General features: G+C 40.9%; 1 protein-coding gene and 1 pseudogene across 1 annotated transcript in view; both read right to left on the reverse strand.

Moving 5' to 3' along the window:
• The window catches only part of LOC149211547 (ubiquitin-activating enzyme E1 2-like), a 45,256-nt pseudogene extending 34,779 nt beyond the window's left edge, over nucleotides 1-10,477 (reverse strand).
• Nucleotides 1-14,232, reverse strand: part of LOC149211546 (uncharacterized) — a 195,373-nt gene that overhangs the window by 44,011 nt on the left and 137,130 nt on the right. The window lies entirely within an intron of this gene.

The following is a 14,232-nucleotide window of genomic DNA, read 5'->3' on the forward strand; positions in this document are numbered from 1 at the left end:
ACACCTGGTTCATAGCCATCTATTAGTTCAATGCTAAAAAAACTGAGAAAGAACAAACAGACAAATTGCTAGCAAAATTTCTCCTTTGGAGTGATATTCCTTTCAGCATTGTAAGGAATAATCCATTTTTCCAACCTGCTCTTGATGCTATTGCAACTGTTGGCCCAGGGTACAAAATCCCTTCTTATCATGACATGAGAGGCCGGATTCTTCAAAATGAAAAGCTTGACTGCACCAAAAGATTGGAGGATTTTAGGGCATCATGGGCACAAACAGGATGCACTGTGATGTCAGATGGTTGGACTAACCAAAAGGGGAGAACCCTTATAAACTTCTTGGTTAGTTGTCCCAAGGGGACTATGTTTATCAAATCTGTTGATGCATCTGCACAAATCAAAGATGCAAGAACTTTATGTGATTTGCTAGATGTGTTTATTTTGGAGGTGGGTGCAGAAAACGTTGTCCAAGTCATAATGGACAATGCTGCAAATTATGTTGCTGCTGGCAGGATGCTTATGGAGAGGCATCCTACTTTATTTTGGACACCTTGTGCTACACACTATATTGATTTGATGTTGGAGGACATAGAGAAAATTTCATTTGTCAAAGATATTGTTGAGTCATCCAAAAGCATTACAAAATTTATATATAATCATACATATGTGCTTAGCTTGATGAGAATATTCACCAACAACAAAGAGTTGGTGCGCCCCGCCATTACACGGTTTGCCACCAGTTTCATATCTCTTCAATCCCTCTTGAATTCTATGTGGGATGTGAAGAGAATGTTTCTTTCAGAGGAGTGGCGTGCTTTGCCAATGAGCCGCAAACCAGAGGGAGAGGGCATATGCAGACTAGTTTCATACCAGGAAGACTTCTGGGCGGGAGTGCAGGAGGTGTGCGCCGTTACTAAACCTTTGGTAAAGGTTCTTCAGTTAGTTGATGGTGAGAAGCCCACAATGGACTATTTGTATGAGGCCATGGACAGGGCGAAAGAATCCATTCGGGCCTACTATGATGATAAGGGAGATGAGGGGTTTCAGAGACAACTCCTCCTATGGGGAGTGATTGATGAACGATGGAACAACACACTCCATCGTCCCATTCATGTTGCTAGGATTTTCCTGAACCCCGCATTTTCTTACGCATGTGGGTTCGTATTTGATGCTGAGATCATAGATGGATTCTTAACCTGTGTCCAGAGGATGGTGCGATCTCCAGCAGAACGTACAGAAATCTCTAAAGAAATTGAGACATATAGGATGGCAAGTGGCACATTTGGCTTTGACATGGCTGTGAGTGATAGGACGATTAAAATGCCAGGTATTTTTTATTTTGTTTCAAATTTCATTGTCTCTTCAAATTCCATTTTTTTCTTATGTTTATTTAAAATTTTATTTGTAATTTTGTTGTAGATGCATGGTGGAGAATGTATGGTGCCAAGGTACCCCTTCTGCAAAAGATTGCCATTCGGATCCTCAGCCAAACATGTAGCTCCTCAGGATGTGAGTGCAACTGGAGTGTATTTGAAAAAATACACAACAAGAAGCGCAACAGGTTAACACTTAAAAATTTAAAATATTACAAATTTCCAAATAAATTTTTGAATTCATTAAACAATATTTTTTTTATAATTATTATTTCATGATCTTTGTACAGGTTGGAGTCCCAGCGACTTAATGACATGGCCTACGTCTACTAGAATCTTCGATTGTGGGTGAGGCAACTTGAGAGAACACCTGATATGGAGGCCATCCCATTGGATGGGAATGACACCACTGCTGCATGGAGGGTTGAGTCCAAGAGGCCTCTCATGGAGTCTGCTGATGATTGGTTAGTGCAGGATGTAGTGGAGGGGGGGAGGAGGAGGAGTTGGAGCAACAGGAGGAGGAGGTGACACCACCTACCCGGGCTACCTCTGCCACCAGCAAAGGATGTGGTCTACCTCCTATAGCTCCTACTCCTAGTTCTTCAGCTTCTAGAGCACAGCAGACTCCACTGCCAACTCCACCAGCACCAGCATCTACATCTAGAGGGAAAGGGAAAGCTATGGCATTTTCTCACAAGAGGGGCAGAGGAAATCAATAGTATTAGACTTTAGTTATTTTGTTCATTTCATTGTATATGACATTATGACTCATGAGATACATTATTATATTTTTTGTTGATATTTTGAGGTTGAGTTGGGACTCAGGAGTCAGGACTTACTATTCAGGACATGATTCACTGTTATGTGTGATTTTAGCACTAGAAATGATATTAAACATCTTATATATTAGTTCTTTTATCATATTTATGTGTCAATGTATTTATTTTATGTTGTAGATGGTTTAAACTTTAGATATTAAAAAAATTGAACAAAAATGAATAATTTTGTACCAAACGACTTTTTCCCGATTATTACCGATTTTTTCCCGATTATTACGATTTTTTCTAATTTTTTCCCCGCGCCGAAATTATCCCGATAACGATTACTGCAACATTGGTTCTAACTTCTCAGTGAAATGAGGAATGACCGTTCGGGTGTTGCACTTGATTCCCAAAGTTCCAAACTCTAGCAATGGCCTTTGGAAGTACACACACCTTGAATCAACATACAGCCTGGCATTGACATTGTCCAAAGCATTTAATACAACATCAACCTCAATGTTCCAAAAGGAGTCGTCAAACACATGTTAAGTATCTGGGCTCACACGATTTTGCAACGCTTCAATTTGCAACTTTGCAGCCTCTGTTTGCGTAGATTCTTTAGGCTCAATAAATTTGCTAGTAGGCAGCAAATTGCATCTTTTTGTTGAATCTCTAGCCAATGTGTTTTATGTAGCTCCTTTTGGCAATATAGACACCCCATGACTTAAAGGCTTGCCATCTTCAGAATCATGAATGTCTTCTTCAGCATTTTCCTCATTGTTATGATATTGTTCATCTTCTTGTTTTTCAAGATAGTCATCATCCACATCATCTTCATTTGGATCATCATCTTGATCTATATCATTCTCATCCACATCAAGACCAGCTTCATATGGATCCGCATCTTGATCTATATCAGCGTAATTGGAATCATCATCTTGATTGATATCATTTTCATATTCATCATTATTTATTACATCTTCATTTTCATCATTATAATCATCTATTGCTTCACCTTGTTTCGTTTCACCATCACTATCATCTTCCTTATTATTGATTTCCTTTAGACGTGTTGTAACTTCTGCATATGATTTTTCCCATTGCTGAAGTTTTTCTTGACTTTAATTAACTGCTCAATAAATTCAAGACATAAACATTATGTCATATTGTGCAGCAGATAACGTCCAAAGGCTTGCATGGCTCTGATACCACATAAGCAACAAAATTGTAGCTTGTTGACTTTAATGTAAAAATACAGAAAAGGTATTTGTAATAATAATTTATTATATATATAGAATGTACAAGGATGATTGTTTAGAAAATGCTTGCTAAATGCTCAAGAGCTATGGAGAAGACCTCACAAGACAAAGCATGATAGAAGTTCTATTAGAATTGATGTCCTATAAGGTTTGTCTAGAAAAAAACTCAAAGGTATGTCTTAATCTATAAGCTTTGTTCTCTTCGTGATAAAGGTATATTCATTCATTCTAATAAATTTGCTTTACATTACTAACAAGTGTTATGCCTAGGACCTTTGAATCATAAAGATTCTTATTTGGGTGATTAATCATTAGATTGAATCTACCCTCATTAAAATCATCATGTTTGTGGAACCCTAAAAGGTTCTCTATAAAATCCTAACCTAAGGGTATATCAATGCTAATGTGAAAAACCCTAGTCTACTTAGGGTTACTGATGAAATCTAGAAAATAATATTCTTTTGATGTTTGGGGTTTTGATGGTAATGTCATGTTTCAAGTTTTAGTATTGTTATGGAAACCCTCATCCTTTAGGATTGGATGGTAATGACTATGTATTGAATTCCTAGACTTGAGGTTTGGTAAATTAGGGTTTATGATTAAAACCCTTATAATATCTAAAGTAAGTTATTGGGACTAAAACCCTAAGTGTATGTTTGTCTATCTAATCAAAACCCTAGCCTAATCAAGATTGTTATATGTCTGACTTTAAATGTATTGATATTTGTGTCTCGGGATTACCTAATGGATATTGATATGCTTGTACATGATTAAGAAATCTTAGATATGTATATGTGCTAACCGAATTGTTGATGCTCATAGTGTGTAAATTCTAGGGCTTGTAACAAAGTCCTAGTAAAAGTTTGACATTCTAGGATATGGTGTTATTTCAAAATGTAATGATAAAGTCAAGTGTTTACAAAAGTTTGGTCATATTGTTGATATCTTAGATTGTGCTATGATTGGTTTTGATTGTTGATATCTAAGGCTTAGTGTCTCAAAGATTTGCATTAAATCCTAGTAGAAGTCTAAAATATAAATTCTGAAAATTGTTAGATGCACTATAGAATTGTACTTGTTTGAATTGCTTCTAGGGTTTGCAATATATCATAGTAGAGTCAGTCATATCTCTTAGTTTTATTGAGGCCCTATATATAATGAGACAGATATCTTGATTGAGTTACTGATGTGATCTAGGGGTTATAGCCAAACCCAAGCAAGAAGTTGAAGTTTAAAAGTATGTGTCTCTTGCTGATTATGAACCTAACTAAGTTTAGGTATTTGATGTCTAAAGTCTAATGTATGACTCTGATATAGTTAACTCCATGCTTCTATATATGTATTTGGTTGTACTTGTTATTTGAGTTGTGTAGGTACATAATCTTAGATGCTGACGATATTCATAAGTAGAGTTGATTTGATTGATAAGCATGATGAAGTTATATGAATCAAGATGACTCTGATTAGAAGGATTGAAGCCATGAAAGATTCTTCAATGTCATAGAAAGTAGTAGATCTCCCTAAGTTAAGAGGGAGTCTGGATGAAGGAAAGAGTATATCTCCCAAATTGAGAGGGAGGGCATATTATAGTCATGATGTATGCCTTTTAAAAGAAATTAGAGAATGCATATTGAGGTGTTGCTAGAAGAAGGAAAACAGGATCAAGTTGTAGAATATGTTGTTGCATGTGATGTAGGAATTTGTATGGTTAAGAAATCTTTTGTCAAGATTGCTTTGGAATGTCTCTAAGTCCTACTGTGATTAGTTGTCAATCAAAGGCATCATCAAGATTTCTAAAGACCCCGTAGGATTGTGTTTACTTATGTATATTTGAAAGGTTGTTACTGATTGGGGTTGTGTTTGTACAGGTAAATCTCACGGAGTTTTGGAAGCATGTTTTGCATGCTTGATATTATCGATCTCTCTGATCGAGAGAGATTCGTTAACAATTTCAATAATCAGGAGTGTTGCAGCATTGTGTATGCCTGGGAGGACATTTGGTTGGCCTATGTGTTGATATCTAGTTCATGAAATAGGGAGGGTGGCGTTGGTCATAGAGCTCTGACCTTGCATTATGCACCTAGTTCCCTAGATTGATGGTTAGCAAGTAAGCTTGATGGTACCTAGAGTGGAAAAAAGCTTTAGTCCATCTTAGTCCCACCCGAATAGATTTCCCTAGTCAAGAATCTAGTCCGTTAAACTCTTTGTGGTTCATGTGTTTTGAGATCTTCCAAGTACTTGTATGTATATGTGTAATTATGAATACCTCCCTAGTTAAGAGGGAGTGTTGAAGAATGTAACTAGGTTCGGTCTTCATAATTGTATTTGAGTCATAATGAAATGTATTTATCAAGAGAAAGAAAAAGATTTTATTTTTTTTTATTATTATTATTATGACTTATGACTTATTAAAGCATGGGTGCCATGTTTGGGTCATCATTTTATAGGTCAATGGCCCCATTGAAGACTTCTAGGTTTTATATCGAGTCATTAGAGTTATTGTCCATTTTATGAGACCCTTCTTGGGCTTTTGAATCATGTAAAAAGAATTTTTATTGAGTCAAATAAGTCATGTGTCACCTCCACACCAAGTTGGCCCTCACTTGACCAAGTCGGACTACATTAGGGTAATTCGACCCACAGAAGAGGCTATAAATAAAGTGAAGTTTGATTCATTTGGATATCATCTTATCACAAAGTTCGATACTCAAGAAAGGGAAGCACAAGAATACGAAATCACAAAAGAAGTAGAAGGAGATTTGTTGGAGAAGAAAATCGACATTTCTAGGTCATCTCTCTCTCACACGTGAAGTTACTGGGCTACTATTGCGAGGTCGAAGTTTTTGCTGTTGCCTCAAGGACAAAACTTTGTTGTTGCTTCTAGGTTGAAGTTCTGCTACTACAAGATCAAAGTTCTGCTGCTACTAGGTCAAAGTTTTTGTTGTTGATTCAAGATCAAAGTTCTATTGTTGCAAGATCAAAGTTCTTGGTCGAAGTTGTTGCTGGAGGGAAGGTTGACTTGGTGATTGGAGGAAGTTTGTGTCTAGGTCAAAGAGTCCTAGATTATCTCAAGGAAGAGTTGTTGACTGGATTTTCCCCTATATAGGGGTTTTGTCGTGGTTGTCCGCCTACATATGGTGTCCTTGATCTTCGTACTATGGTTTTGGTAATTGCTTAATGAACTAAGATAAAAGAAGAACACAAGAAAATTAATAAAAACATAAGAATATCACAAGTACTTATCAACATAAAGAAAATATTTCTGCCTTTTTTATTTTCCAACAAGACTGTGGCTCTAATGACTGCAAGGTCACCGTGTTAACCACTAAAGAGGTATTAATCCCTCAAGCTTAATGAGAAGGGTGGCCCTCGAAGTCTATCAAGCAAGCTTATGCTTGGAGGTAAATTATTAATGCAACTAGGCATATAATGCTTATGAGGCTTACTACCCACAATGAGCAGCGAAATTCCTTCTTCTTGCATCTAAGCTCTGCGACTGATTAATTGTGCTCTGATACCATGTGAAAATTCCAATACCGAAATCCTATTGCTGCAACTGGAAATTATCCTCCTAATTGTTAATTTTATTTAACAATTAATTTGTTGTTTGCTACAACAAGTATTGAATAAATCACACTGCAACCTACACAAATAAAACTGCAAAAGAATAAACGTTGGAAGAAGTGCTAGCACACACATAAAAATAACACAGCTATTTTCGGACAAAAGTCCCCCGGAAAAACCCAACTTGGGCAAACCAGTGCAGCATCTGAGGGTTTTACTATTAAGCAGCAATGAAATAATCAGAGTACAATCTAGATGTCGAATACTGGCAATCTTGCAGAGAAAATACTAACAGAAATCTAGTGAGGAAGTTTCCTCACCCCACAGGCAAATCCAGGCTCTGACCACACGGCCAAGTGAGTTGTCCCAACTACATTTGCATAGCGACTGCGTCACCCTAGCGCAGTCCCTTCTGCAATCAATCTGAATCAGCCTCTCCTCAAGCCATCTAGTATGTTGATGTCTGGGAAATTCTCTCTCCTAGCCCCCGGATCCTTTGTCCATCCTCTGGCACTGAAACTCGACTTTTTCCAAGCAAAATCGAAACTGGCTCTAGAGGCTATTGCGCTGCCCCAGCATCAGCATCTCTGTGGCTTTTCTGCCTCTTTGCAAATTCACTCACTGGATCTGGAAATCTTCCTCCAACTTCACTGTCTCTGCCCCTCTCACAGCTTCGATCTCTAGCTCTCTCTCCAGCAACTGACTACTACTACTTTGGAAATCGATCTGCTCAAAAATCAAACCCCTCAATTGTCTTCTCCATCACCACATCAACCTCCTCTTATAATCCACTATTGGAGCACCAACAACCAAGATTAAAACTTAAGCAATGGCTAGGATCATCTCTGGATCGATTCTTGTGAGTTTCTAGATGATTCTCGCCTTGACGTAAATAATACTGATTAATTAACCATATTTCATAAGTTTAGACTTAGGAAATATTTAAAAACTAGTTAATAATCTAATTAAGTCATTTCTATGTGGAATTTCAATAAACAGTTTCTTGGTTTTGGAGATCTCATGTATTCTAGCGTCTCCACAAAATTTCAACGCTAGAACACATCCGCTGCTACAAAAACTAACACTCCCTCTTAGTGAGGAATGTGTTCTAGTGCTATTGCACACCTTGTAGCAGCACCCCGTCTCTATATCATCTCTTGTCACGCTGCTGACATCTGGCCAAACCACCCACCAACCACTGCACAACTCTAATATACGCTGCATCTGTGCTGTCGCTGACCCTGTTGAATGTTGCCAACACTGCATCTACACTGCAACTCCCTCATATTTGCTACATCTACAACTGAAAATCATCCAAAATATTGAATCAACTGTGATCAGTATAATGCATCTATCACCCGAGTCTCTAACTATTGCTAGTATTTGCATTGTCACTGAAGAATTTGCGTTGTTGTTGGCTCTGCATTGTGCAACTGCACTGCTGCCAACTCTGCACTGCACTCCCCGACATCTAACTGCTACTAATCTCTGCAACAGTCACTCTGGCATCTGACTGCACCAACCGTTACTGATCCATCCTGCTACTGAATATTGTGGGCCCCTATAGCCAAGTAATGATCCATGAGGTGGACTCCTCAAGGATCCTGCCCATCTGTAGCACTCTAGGGCTACAACTCCAAATCACCCTGTTGACCACTACCGGTCAACTGCCCATAGCAGTACACCCCCTTTTCTTTGCAAAAAGGGGTAGCGCTCGATCGACATGTCCGTGCCATCCTGCAATCATCAGCAGCTTGATCAATTTAATTGTAAACCCAGTCTGCATGTATAGATTGTAAATAATCTTAGCAGATATGAGTCGCGTATGTAAATTGCCTGGGTGGACCTAACTTTCTAGTGATAATCTACGTTCCGGAAGGTTTTTCGTCTCACCGATCCATGATCGGCAGAGTTTTCCTTCAGCCTGACCCCAAAGCCGGGATGGATTTTGTCATTAGAATTTTAGAAGAATCCTAGTGTGTTAATCTGCTGGATTATAGTTGTGTCGCAGAACTGGGTGGTTTATGAGGGTCTATGTTAAATGGGTTTTCCCCCTTAAGATGTAAAGTTGTAAAAGTCATGATGTAAAGTGTCTTGAGGGATAGAAAATGTCTTAATCCCCTCATAAGTCTTAAGTCCTAGGTCCTAGGTGATGTTTCCAAAGGCCTAGTTCGAGGATCCATTTAAAAAAAAAATTAAAAAATTAAAAATAAATAAATAAATAGCTGAAAAAATAAAAATTAAAAAAAAAACAATAAAATAAAGCAAAAACCCTAAAAATAAAATAATATTTTTGAGTAAATAACTGCAAAATTTCATTTTTTAATGAATTAAAAAATTCGACGGATGAGATTAAGAGATATCTTGATCCTCATCGACATTCGAGATCATTTTGACATGGATCACTCGAACTCGCCGCTGGGGATTTTTCCTTTAAATAGGGTGCTAGGGGTCACTTGAGATTAGGATCTGTGAGTCTTGTGTTGAAGAAGCTCTCTTGTAATCTGTTTCTGGTTAATAAAAGAAGACTTTGGGGTTCAAATCTTGTTGGTGTTATTCTCTGGAAGTGTTGTGAGCTATTTTATTTTCTGCATATTTTATTTTTCAGCCATTAATAACAGCTTATTTTAGAGTAGTATTGTGAGCACAGGTATCTTGTTCACTTGCTAGGGTTTGAATGGTGTTAGGGTTTCCGAAGTAATGGCAGGTATCTCCATTGCTTTTTGAGGTCTAGCATCATTTTTTCTCTCTTTACTGATGGTTGATTTAAGCTGTGCAGAAAACCCTTAGTGAAGAAGATTGGTGGGCGTTTGGGGAAGTTTTAGGCTGAACCAGCCAACTCCCACAGGCTCTTCCTTGCAGAGCCCAGCTAATTTTTACCCTGGGTTAATCATTTAAATTTACTCTTCTGGTTACACAAGTTGGTGTGAGTGGCCCTGAATGGCTTTTCTAGGCAGTGGGATGTCTTTGTCCAAGTTTGTTGATTTGAGGTAGCATCGGATGTGCTCTAGCCATGAAAATTGGTGGAGAGGCTAAAGCACATGACATCTCCAAGACCCAGAAATGGTTTGGGCAAATTCTAATTGGTTTGGGAGATATTAAAATAATTAATATTTTTAATGGAGTTCCAAAGTCTAAACTTAGGAAAAATAAAATCTTAATGGGTATTAATATAAAATTGGGTTAGAAGGTTCCAAAAGTCATGGATCAAGCCAAATCTAATCTTAGGCGTTGATTAGAGATTTAATCTCAGTCGTTGGAAGACCAACGAGAAAAGTATAAGAATAGGCTTGAATGTCAGTTGGAGAACATTCCAGAGTGATCAGTCATTCATTTTGCTAGAGCGAGGTTGCTAAACAAAAGTGAATCAGTGATCAACAACGAGAGGCAGTGAGTACAAGGCAAAGAGGCAGGGACAATACTGGGAGACCAACACAAAAGCGGAGATCCAGAGCAGCAGTAAATCCAGGCAGCGCAGAGCCCAGCAGAGGCAGCGTAGAGCCCAGAGAGGCTGCATCATCCATGTAGAAGGCAGAGGAAGTGACACAGAGGCTCCCAGACGCTACGCAGAGCCCAGAGAAACTGCGTCATCCACGCAAAGGGAAGAGGGAGTGACGTAGAGGCTCCCAGAGGCTGCGCAGTGCCTCAGAGGGCTAACGCAGAGAGTCCTAGGGCTGACGCAGGTCAGCAGGAGGCTGACACAGAGGCCAGAAGGGCCAGCGCTGAGCTTCAGTTGTGCTAGAGAGGGTTTCGTGGGACAAGTTTTCTGAATACCTGTTTCCGAATATAGAGGTATTGTTGCCGTATATTTTTCTCTGTCGAGTGACCCCGTTTAGGCACCCAGTTGTGCTCAGATAAACTGCATAATAATATAACTCTCTGAATAGCTGCACCAGTTTTCCCGTATTGGGTTTTTCCGGGGACATTGGTCCAAAAATAACGGTGTCACTTGTGTGCTTGTTTTCTTTCAGTTGATGATCTGTAGATGTTGATACTATACTTGTGTTTATTTTTAGTATTTACACGGTAAATAACTTGTTAAGTAATTAAACAAGTAGGAGAAATAAACCAGATAGTACAGGAAGAATTTCTAACGGGTTAGAAATTTTAACATGGTATCAGAGTGTGGTTGCAGATCACAGGAAAATTGAAGGCATCAGCCGAGCAGAGCATTTGCAGCATATTCAGGTGTCCCGAGTGACAAAGTTGATCCTTGCAGAAGGCGACCGAGGAAGGATTGACGCAGAGGGATTGCGTCATCAGTCTGGGCCAGAGAAAGGTCAATGCAAACGTTGAGGGAGGCAGTATCAGGCTCACGCAGAGCCACACAGAGATGAGGAGGGTTGACGCAGTAGGTTGAGGGAGTTGATTTGCTGGTGTCGGGATTGCACAAAGCCAAGTGGCTCAATCATTCAGTTGCTGGGGCATAGGAGGCTGTGGGTAGTTTGCGGAGCGAAACTGGTGGGGTATTGTGGTCAGAGCAATACCTAACAGGGCAAGACCAAGGTAGAGGGAGTTGTTGTTGAGGCGGCTTTCTAGTCAAGGAATCTGGATCAGTGTTGCAATCGCACAGAGGATCGAAGGGGGGCAACTTGATGTTGGCAGAAGGATTTTCAGGAGGGAAATCGGGACTCAGAGGGAGTCCACAAGAGAACTTCCAAACGGGAAGTAGAGACTCAGCAGGAGTCGAATAGAGGACTTCCAGGAGGGAAGTAGAGAGACTCGAAAGAGTCGACAGAAGAGCAGTGAGATGGTCGTGAATGGGCTGAGAGATCAAGATAGGCTAGACGGAGCATCAAACTTTGTGGTCTGGAAGGTCAGGATCTTGTCCATTCTAGACAAACATCGCATTAAGGGCTTTGTCTCAAGAGTGATAGCTATCCCAGTTGACCTGGTAGCTAATGAAAGGTACGAGGAGGCAATGGCTAAGGCAAAGTGCATCATCCTTGATGGGGTCAAGGATCATGTGGTACCACATATTGCTGAGAAGGAAACGACAAAGGAGATGTGGGACGCTTTGAAGACATTGTACTAACATACTTACATGCAGCGGAAGATGCTCCTGGAGAATAAGCTAAGGGCATACCAGATGCAAAAGGGAGAGCATATAGATGTCTTCCTCGGTCGGTTGAAGGAGATCCATGACCAGCTAACTTCAATAGGGGCCACACTAGATGAGGAAATGATGGTGAGGACCGCATTGAACGCATTCTCCGAGGATTGGGAGGTATTTGTCCAGAGCATACTGGGCAGGACGAGTCTTCCAGATTGGGAAGAACTGTGGGCGGCTCTTCGTCAAGAAGAGATCAGACGGCTGACCAAGGCAGGGAGTAGCGGCAAAGGGGTCAGGATCAAGAAGGAGGAAGAAGAGGATGCGACGCTAGCATCTGCGGAAAAGAAGGAGAAGAAGAAGAAGAAGGACCTCTCCAAGGTCTAGTGCTTCCATTATGGGGAACTGGGTCATTTTGTGAACCAGTGTCCTAGGAAGAAGAGTCGGGGAGAGGCTTCTAAGTTTCTAACTCGAAGGTAGCGCCTGCGAAGGTGGAGAAATAAGTCGAGGATGATGATTGTGCCATGAGTGCTCATGTGCCACTTGAGAAGAAGTGGGGAGACATCGAGTTGTAGTCAGAACTATAGGCGATGAGGGCCAAGATCCTTGAGGTACCCAACCTCTTGGATTATACTTTGCTACAGGAGCCCCAAGGAGAGAGTAGCAAGACTGGTGGATGTGGGTAGAGATGGATGTGAATGGAGTGGCAGAGATTGTTACAGTGCAGGAGTCCTCAAGCAATGCGAGGCTAGAAAGCTGCAACAATGCGAGAGGCACAGGAGTGTTGCACCAGTGCAGGATGGCACAGATAGGTGTGCAACAATACGAGATGCAAGGAGTTGTTGCAGCAACGCAGAGGTCAGTAGAGGGAGCACTTGTTAGCGGCAGAGGGAGCTTCAACATCAGAAGTGTTTCTAGCCTGACAAGGGTGTCAGATGTTGGGTGGGTCAGTTACTTACTTCTTCGGAACTGAGTTGCAGTGCAGTAGCAGTATGCAGTAGCACGATGCAGCATGATGAGAGGGGGTTGCAGTGCAGATGCACTGTTGGGAGAATGGACCAGCAGCAACACAGATGCAGAGGGAGTTATCGTACGGATGCAGCGGTGGCAGTGGCAGGGCCATGGGCAGTGGCAGTGGCAGCAGTGCAAAGGATGTTGGGTGGGGGGGCCTAGCGTCAGCACGAGTACCGGTGTCGGATAATCAGTGTGATGCTTAGTGAGGAGTATTACTAGAGCACAGTCCTCTCTAAGAGGGAGTGTTGATTTGGGGTAGCATCGGATGTGCTCTAGCCATGAATATTGGTGGAGAGGCTAAAGCACATGATATCTCCAAGACCCATAAATGGTTTGGGCAGATTCTAACCGGTTTGGGAGATATTAAAATAATTAATATTTTTAATGGAGTTCCTGAGTCTAAACTTAGGAAAAATAAAATATTAATGGATATTAATATAAAACTAGGTTAGAAGGTTTCAAAAGTCATGGATCAAGCCAAATCTTATCTTAGCCGTTGATTGGAGATTTAATCTCAGTCGTTGGAGGACCAACAAGAAAAGTATAAGAAGAGGCTTGAGGGTCAGTTGGAGAACATACCAGAGTGATCAGTCATTCACTTTGCTAGAGCGGGGTTGCTAAGCAAAAGTGAATCAGTGATCAGCAGGGAGGAGCCATGAGTACGAGGCAAAGACGCAGGGACAATACTGGGAGACCAGCACAAAAGCGAAGAGAGCGAGAGCAGCAGTCAGTCGCAGCATTTAATCCAGGCTACGCAGAGCCCAGCAGAGGCAGCGCAGAGCCCAGAGAGACAGCGTCATCCACGCAGAGGGCAGAGGCAATGGGTATTAATATAAAATTGGGTTAGAAGGTTCCAAAAGTCATGGATCAAGCCAAATCTAATCTTAGCCGTTGATAAGAGATTTTCTTGGTCGTTGGAGAACCAACGAGAAAAGTATAAAAAGAGGCTTGAGGGTCAGTTCAAGAACCTACCAGAGTGATCAGTCATTCATTTTGCTAGAGCGGGGTTGCTAAGCAAAAGTGAATCAGTGATCAGCAGCGAAGGGCAGTGAGTACAAGGCAGAGAGACAAGGACAATACTGGGAGACCAGCACAAAAGCGGAGAGAGCCAGAGCAGCAGCCAATCCAGGCTACGCAAAGCCCATAGAGACTACATCATCAACGGAGAGGGCAGAGGGAGTGACACAGAGGCTCCCAGAGGCAACGCGGTGCCTC

Source organism: Pinus tabuliformis, chromosome 1_1, assembly GCF_031772625.1.
Source record: "Pinus tabuliformis cultivar Carrire ecotype Pingquan chromosome 1_1, CPIR1, whole genome shotgun sequence".
NCBI lineage: Eukaryota > Viridiplantae > Streptophyta > Pinopsida > Pinales > Pinaceae > Pinus > Pinus tabuliformis.